Here is an 8,102-nt window from a genome sequence, read left to right on the forward strand (position 1 = left end):
ACTCAGGCGCTGCAGGTAACTTTATTGATCTAACCTTTACCCAAAGCATAGAATTCCTCTTCTCACCTGCCATGCTCACGTAGCTGTTTCAGCCCTCGATGGCCGACCACTGGGCTCAGGGCAGATTCAATACATCACGGAAGACATCAAGCTCACCACCCTGACTGACCACCACGAGACCATTCGGCTCTTCACGATTGATTCTCCTCACTGCACAATCATATTGGGGCTTCCCTGGCTGGAAAGGCACAACCCCTCCATAGACTGGTCAGCTCAGCTGTTCTCGTTTCCCTCCTCCATCTGTGTCCATCAATGCATCCAGTCTGGCAAGGGAGACGGCGGGTCCAACGTCTCAGCTTAGACCCACGTGGCCTCTACAAGTCTGGAAGATGTGTCTCCTAAACTCGAGGACATGCCGGCGCAGTACCGAGACCTGAGGGAGGCATTCAGCAGACAGAGCGCCACTCAGTTACCGCCACACAGACCCTATGACTGCGCCATCGACCTTCTACCTGGAGCCACTCCTGCCAGAGGACGGATCTGTCCCTTGTCCCAACCAGAGTCTGAGGCAATGAAAGCATACATCAAAGAAGAATTAGCCAAGGGGTTCATCCGACCATCAACGTCTCCTGTGTCAGCTGGAGTTTTCTTTGTGAAGAAGAAAGACGGTGGACTCAGACCCTGCATAGACTTTCGCAGCCTCAATGAGGTCACGGTGAAACACCGATACCCTCTGCCACTGGTTCCAGCAGCCCTGGAACAACTACGCACTGCACACTTCTTTACCAAGTTGGACCTGTGTAGGGCGTATAATCTCATCCGGATCCGTGAGGGTGATGAGTGGAAGACAGCCTTCTCAACGACCACCGGGCATTACGAATACCTTGTAATGCCCTTTGGTCTCTGTAATGCTCGATCAGTGTTCCAGGCCTTCATCAATGAACTCTTCAGAGATCTGCTCCACAAACACGTCATTGTCTACATTGACGACATTTTAATATATTCTGACACAATCGAGGAACATGTGTCTCACGTTCGCCAAGTCCTCCAACGCCTCATCGACCATAGACCTAGGTTATGTCATCAGCACTCAAGGGGTGGCCATGGATCATAAGAAGGTGGATGCCATGCTTCACTGGCCACAACCCACGACCATCAGAGAGCTCCACCGATTAATGGGTTTTGCCAACTTCTATAGGCGCTTCATTCGAGGTTTTAGTACAGTGGAAGAACCCCTTACGTCACTACTTAAGGGGAGTCCACGACAACTACATTGGACACCCGAAGCAACCACAGCTTTAACAACCTCAATACCTGTTTTTCCCGGGCTCTCATTCTCTGCCATCCGGACCCCACCACGCAGTTTATCGTGGAGGTCGACGCTTCTAGCACCGGCATTGGGGCCGTGCCATCACAACGCCAGGGGCAACCTCCTAAAACTCACCCCTGCGCCTTCTACTCCCGTAAACTGAGTGCTGCAGAACGCAACTACGATGTGGGAGACCGGGAGCTCCTGGCCATAAAAGCAGCCTTTCATGGCCAGGAGGAGAAGACCGGATAAACGGGCATAGAACGGGTAGCAGTTTATGCCAGAGGACCCAGTAAGAACCAGGGCAGGAAAGCACCGTAAAAAAACGGCTAAATCTGGTCCATGACACACCCTCAGCCGGACACCCAGGTACCAATGCCACTCAATCTCTCATGTCAAATCTTTACAGGCGGATGTAGCTCAGTTCGTCACCCAGTGTTCAACCTGTCAGAGGACAAAGGTGCCACACCAGCGTCCATCGGGTCTCCTCCACCCGCTGCCTATACCCCATCGACCCTGGTCCCGCATTGCAGTGGATTTCATAACTGATCTGCCTCGTTCACAGAACAATACAACCATCCTGACAGTGGTCGATCGGTTCTCCAAGGCCTGCCGGCTTGGTCCGCGATATGTGGGTCCATTCCAGATAGAGCATCAGGTGACTCCTGTATCATTTCGTCTCCGGTTACCTCCAGACTATCGTATCTCTCCTACTTTCCATATATATCTGTTGAAACTTGCACAAGGTCCGGATGACTGCGAGCCCCAGGCAGACAACGCGGCTGGTCCAGGTGCACCTTTGATCATAGACGGCGAAGAAGCATACAGGGTCAAGGAGGTCCTACATTTTCGGTGGAGGCAGGGACGTCTTCAATATCTCCTGGACTGGGAGGGTTTCGACCCAAGAGGAAAGGCGCTGGGTGGACCGTGAGGATGTCCTTGATCCCTCTCTCCTTATTGAGTTTCACAGGCGCCATCCTTCAGCTCCTGCGCCTCGGCTCAGTGGCCGACCACGACACTGCCAGGACTCCAGCGTCTGGAGCCGCTCCTTGGGGGGGCTCTGTCAGGAGCCCGCCTGCTGTCTACCCCTCGGGTCATCCACGTGCAGAGTCCCCAGAGTATTAATCATCTCTCAGCTGCTGCCAATCCCTCATCAGTCTCCACAGCAATTAAACCAAGCTCCCACCAAAACACACCGTGAAGTATTGAGCCGTTAGCCTATACTTAGCGTGTTCCCAACTGTCTGCCTCTTCCAGCCTCGACCCTGTTCTGATCCTGTTTACTCTCCTGCTAGCCGCCCGTCCCTGACCATCGTCTTACACCAGCCTCTGACAAACCCTCGCCGTATTGACCTCCGCCTGCCTCCGACCACCGTCTGCTCTCGCCCCTGATGCTTCCATTACTGGCACTGACCTCCGCCTGTCCGACCACCGCTGCCTTTCCCAACACATCGCCAAGCATAAATAAAAACACTGCAGATGGATCCGAACGCCTCCAAGTCTGTGTTACAATAACACATGAAACTGAACAACAAGAAGATGAGGAACACAGTTTTATTTAAGAACTGAACTTTGTCCTGTAAAGACAGAACAACAAAAAAAAGGAATGAGTAGTTTGCTGGCTCAAACAAAAATATCAAAACAAAGGGAAATGGAGCCTTGGCCAAACATAACATAAATCAGGGAGTCTGCTTACCCAGCCACCTTGACCGTCAGAGTCAACAGCTCCCTGCTGAGGCTGCCTAACAGAAATCTACCTATTCAAAAGAAACAAAGCAAGCCCTCAAATAAAGACTGCCAAGGTCCATCCCCCAAACTAACACCCCTTTAACATAAAATCCACCAAACTCCATCATATAAGACAATACATACGTGACTCAGGAAAAACTGATCAACCATCATTCCAGTCCAGTATTTTATTTATTTATTTATTTTTCAGGGACAGTGCACATTAAACGCATTGTATGCAATGAGCCAGAATTAGCCCAGCGGCTATTTTTCATCCGTTGTCCCTGGACAGATGTTAAAATTGTCAACCTAAGAACAATTAATAAAAGCAGCATTTAAAATATCAATATAAAATTTCAGTATGTGGAAACACTTTGAATTTCTCTAAGTCATGTGACCATGCAGTGTGGTAGAATGTTCTAAAAATGTTCCCTTTGGATTATTCCGATGTGGAAAAACAACAGTGGTCTGAACCTTATCAGAATAAAATGTGAATAGATTTGACATTCATTCTCGTTTACTTGTTTGTTTGTACACAGATTTGATTTATTATCTTGAAGAAATATAAGGAATGTGGAAAACTTCACCTGCACTGTACAGTATCTGATATTTCTCTCTGAGTCACACTGCTGGCAATTCGGGATAGAGATGTTCTGATCCATTTTAGGTCAGGGAATTGGATCGTTCTAAATAAAACAATATCAACTATGCATATAACCAACAATTGTGATTGGAATTGAATTGTTTAAAATTGATCTGCCAGGAAGTGTTGTTGGAGGATCCAAATGCAGGAGACCGGGCTTTGGTGGTTTAAATGTAAAACATTTAGTAAATAAACTGAAACATGACAAGAACCCATGGAGAACCAAAAACAGCGACTGAACAGAACAGATGACCTGACAAGAAAGAACTGAAAACTAAACACTTAATTAGACTGAGGGTAATTCACTGAAATGAAGACAGCTGTGAATCTTGACAAACCTGAAACTGATATGACAAAACAGAACATGAATAAAACCAAAGTCCACAATCCTCACAGAATTGTCACACCCATACTAAATATTTTAGTAAAAATTTGAGAACAAGTCCTGAAATACTTGACTTTACCACAGTGCTTATGTGCATCAGGCCTTTCCTGAAAATACATTTAAAATGGTTCTTCTCTTGATGAGACAGAAGCAAATGGGATACAATGCTCCTACAGTAATTTCAGAATCTAACAATTTATCTAAAGTTAATGATGATGTTGTTTATTCAAGTTCAAAGGGTTATCCATCCGTTATTTATCATTTATGTAAAGCAAGCAGTCAGCTGACTTTTTAAATTGAAATGGATCCATTCTTAGGCCTCTTTAAAGTATTTGTCCTGATCTCGTCTCAGATGTGAGTCGCAGTAAAACATGCCAACATGAATGACCTACAGTAACAAGGACACCCAGTTAACTAGCTTCATTGCACGTGATGAAATGAGAAAATGCACGCTTATTCATCTCTGTCAGAAAAACAAACGGCCTAATAGAAGGGATAAGGTCATCATCAAATGTCAAACGTGTTTACCCTTCACTGCAGACAGATGGGAACACAACACGCTCCCTTTACTGAAACATTCCAATTTTCAGGCTGCGTTTCTCTCACACAATTAAACCAAAGTAAAAAGATCTATGAAAAGGTTTTCTCGTTTCCAGCACAACAAAGCAGCATCTGATGAGATGCAGAAAGATTATTAAGCCCAAACTGAGCCTGGATTTGTCTATGAAAAATGTAACAAATGAGTGAGTGAAGACAAATTTGGGAACATGCAATTGATTTGGCTTTCATCAATAAAAATTAAGTGAGAGGAATTTTGCGGCTTGTCCTTCTCTGCTGGAGCATAAACACGATGTGACGTGGATCCTGCACAGAATGATGTCCGTCCACTGAGCTTAACATCAGTTGGAAAGAGAGGGCTTCAGAGCATATTCCAGGTGCTAAAGATTCATATTGGGGCCTCTGTAAACTCTGACCACTTAGTCTAACAAAATTATACCTTTTGAATCAAGGAAAACTGTTGCTGCTGCAGTTTGGTACCATGCCGGCTAACAGGAGTTGTGGCAAGGGCAGCGACGTGTCAACATTTTAATGAAACACATTTTCTGTGCTCTTAAGCAGCTGGCTTCTGCTGGTATGAATTGCTCACTTTTTCAGCGCTAAACAAAGCCATCCATTTACCCAGAGGAAAATCAATACCAGGCTGTGAACAATATGTACCTTTCAAATGTACAGTTACACAGAACAGTAGCTAATAAATCAAAGCAAGAGGTACACATCTTTTGCAGTCGTCACATCAATACGAGCCCTTCCAGAGGCATCTCCAGCAGAGCCTTTCATCAGGCAACCCAGGTAAAACAAAAGACGGCAAAAAGGACCCTTAACTCATCCTCACAGGCTATTAAAGTTAAAAATAAGCTTTTCTTTTCATTCCCACAGCTCTATACATCTATCAAATCGGAACATGAGGCAAATGAAACATGGGGTTCAGGAATATACACACGTGAGCCTGAGTCTGAGGACTCAGCTCGCAAGAAATAAATTACATCACAAGTTTATTTGTGATCAGTTTTGTAACAAAAATGTCCATTTTCAAACAGAACACATCATTTCCATCCAGGATTACTGGACATTTCTCTAATTTTACAACTCAGAACAGTAGGGTGTGAAATCAGCTGTCAGGCTCTTCTTTTGTGGAGACATCTCTCTGCTACTACAAGCAACCTCCAAGCATTACTCAGTTTACCAATAAACACAAATAAAGACCACCACACCCTGGTCTGTTCTGTCTAACAGAATGGCATGATTGATAATTAGTCAACTTAAAAAAATCATACATATTGTTGTTAAGCCATGATTCTGTTAAAGCAATAACAGTAAACGTGTACTTTAAAGAGTAAAGAAAATGCAAGAATTAATCATACTGTTTAGATAAGCTCTGAATATTTAGGTGGAAAGTAAAAAAAAACATTAGTTGGCATAATTAGAACAAATTCATTAAAGGTTTTTTGTGTATATTAGTCAAAAGGATCTGTATCACTGTGAGTGGAAAAGAAGTGCACATCAGGGTCAATTTCACAACTTTAAGGGTCAATAGAATCACATTGACTGTTAACAAATGTAGAACTTTCAGCAATGTTTAAAATAGAGGACATAGGAAGGAATCTTCATAAAGAACAATACTAAACAATGTTGTCAGAGTGCAGGAAGATCATATAAAACATCAAGCATTAGATTGAACTCGGTGACATAAATTACGAGGTGGGTGCACAATAACCTTATCATACTTTAAATAAGCCACATCACCTTTTTCCCGGGCTGCTTTCATAGCTAGTATAAATTCTCTTCTTTTCTGCCGCATAGCCTCAGGAAAATCCTCATTGATGAAGATCCCGGTGCCTTTGAGCCTCTTGGCCCGATCCAAAACACCCATTTTGTCCTTCAGCCTCAGAAACCTCAGCTCAATAGGACGAGGTCTCTCAGAGTTTCCAGACAAAGGCTTCCCAGCTCGATGCACACGGTCCAGCTCGATTTTGAGATGGTCCAGTTGTAGTTTCTCCTTGAAAGGTTTTCTCACTTTGTCTTCACATTCGGTCACATTTCTTTTCCAGACTCCCTAACACCCTCTATAACAATATTGTTGCGTCTTGACTGACTTTGCAAATATTCTGTCTTGTTTGTAAATGCAAGAAGGCTTTTGCAAATTGTATCCAGATCTGATCGAATTTCATTGCAGTTTTTCAACAAACCAGAGGATGAGGCTTTGTGATAATCAAGTTCCTTTTGAGTCATTTCTAGGATTTGTTTGTAATGGTATATTTGCTTTGAAAAGTCATCAATTCTCTTATTTGAAGAGTCCACAAATACCTGGCGACATGTTTTAAAACTCCTTTCTTGTTGTTCAAGCAGTGTTTTGCACAAGTCTTTTTGCTGATCCAATAATTCATGCTAGAGGACACATAGATAGACACGCAAGATAGAGGACATATAGAGGACATATATCAAGGAAGAACATCTTGAAATTGCATTTCTCAATAGTTCTTTATTCAAATCATTGTGAATCAGGAGCAGATGAAAAAAACCAGTTTGATAAATGTTAGGAATGTCCTGATCCAATCATGTGAACGAAAATCGGGCACGATCATGTGGTTGAAGACTCGATCGATGTTGGATGTTGTCCCCCAATCAATATCGGACATTTCATTTATTCTTCTTCTGATTTATATTTCAATCAAATACTCCACTAGACTTCTACATTTCATGAACAGGTCACAAAATGTAATCACCGTAAAATGCAGTAAAATACAGCAGCAGTTTCAACAGGAAGCTAACAAAAACAACTCAGTCAAGCTAGCGATATGATCACAGATTCAGACTTCCGGTATCAATAACTCTTTTAAAAACACTTAAAACTGATAGTAAGCGTCTTTGTTGGTTTGTGCTAACACAAACAACAACAAATAAAGGCATTTCAACAGAAAAAGACAGTTTTAAGCTCTTCGTGCTGCTGACAAACAGATGGCTACACAGCAGCTGCTAACTCCTGAAGACCCGAGCTGTTCTTTGATATGCCTGTTTGATTTCTCTGACAGAGAAATAAAAGTTAAGAAAATTAATCATGGTGGTAATAAAATGGAAAATGTGATGTCTTATGAGCTTAAAAAAAATCACATAATCCTAAAACAGACAAAAAAACTAATACATGGTTCTAATGATGTCAGTTGGTTATGAACACTCACCATCAAATTTATGCTAAAACAAAGTCATCATTTATTTTCAAGAATTTTAAATGAGGACAGGAATCACATTTGGTTCTAAATGTTCGCCGCTCAGCTCCAAAAGCCACGCCCCCCCCACCCCCCCTGGGGATATTTTTCAGACTGAAGCTTCAGATCAACATGAAAAATAGCTTTTTAAGACATTTAGAAAACTACTGAGAAAGTTTTTTTTTATAAAAAAAAACTGTCATGGGGGCTTTAAGTTGCTGTCAAACTGAGACATGTTTTTGTCCTTTTATTTGCTAAATAGAAAATGATGAGT

The sequence above is a fragment of the Oryzias melastigma genome, linkage group LG11 (genome assembly GCF_002922805.2).
Source record: "Oryzias melastigma strain HK-1 linkage group LG11, ASM292280v2, whole genome shotgun sequence".
In the NCBI taxonomy this organism is placed as follows: Eukaryota; Metazoa; Chordata; class Actinopteri; order Beloniformes; family Adrianichthyidae; genus Oryzias; species Oryzias melastigma.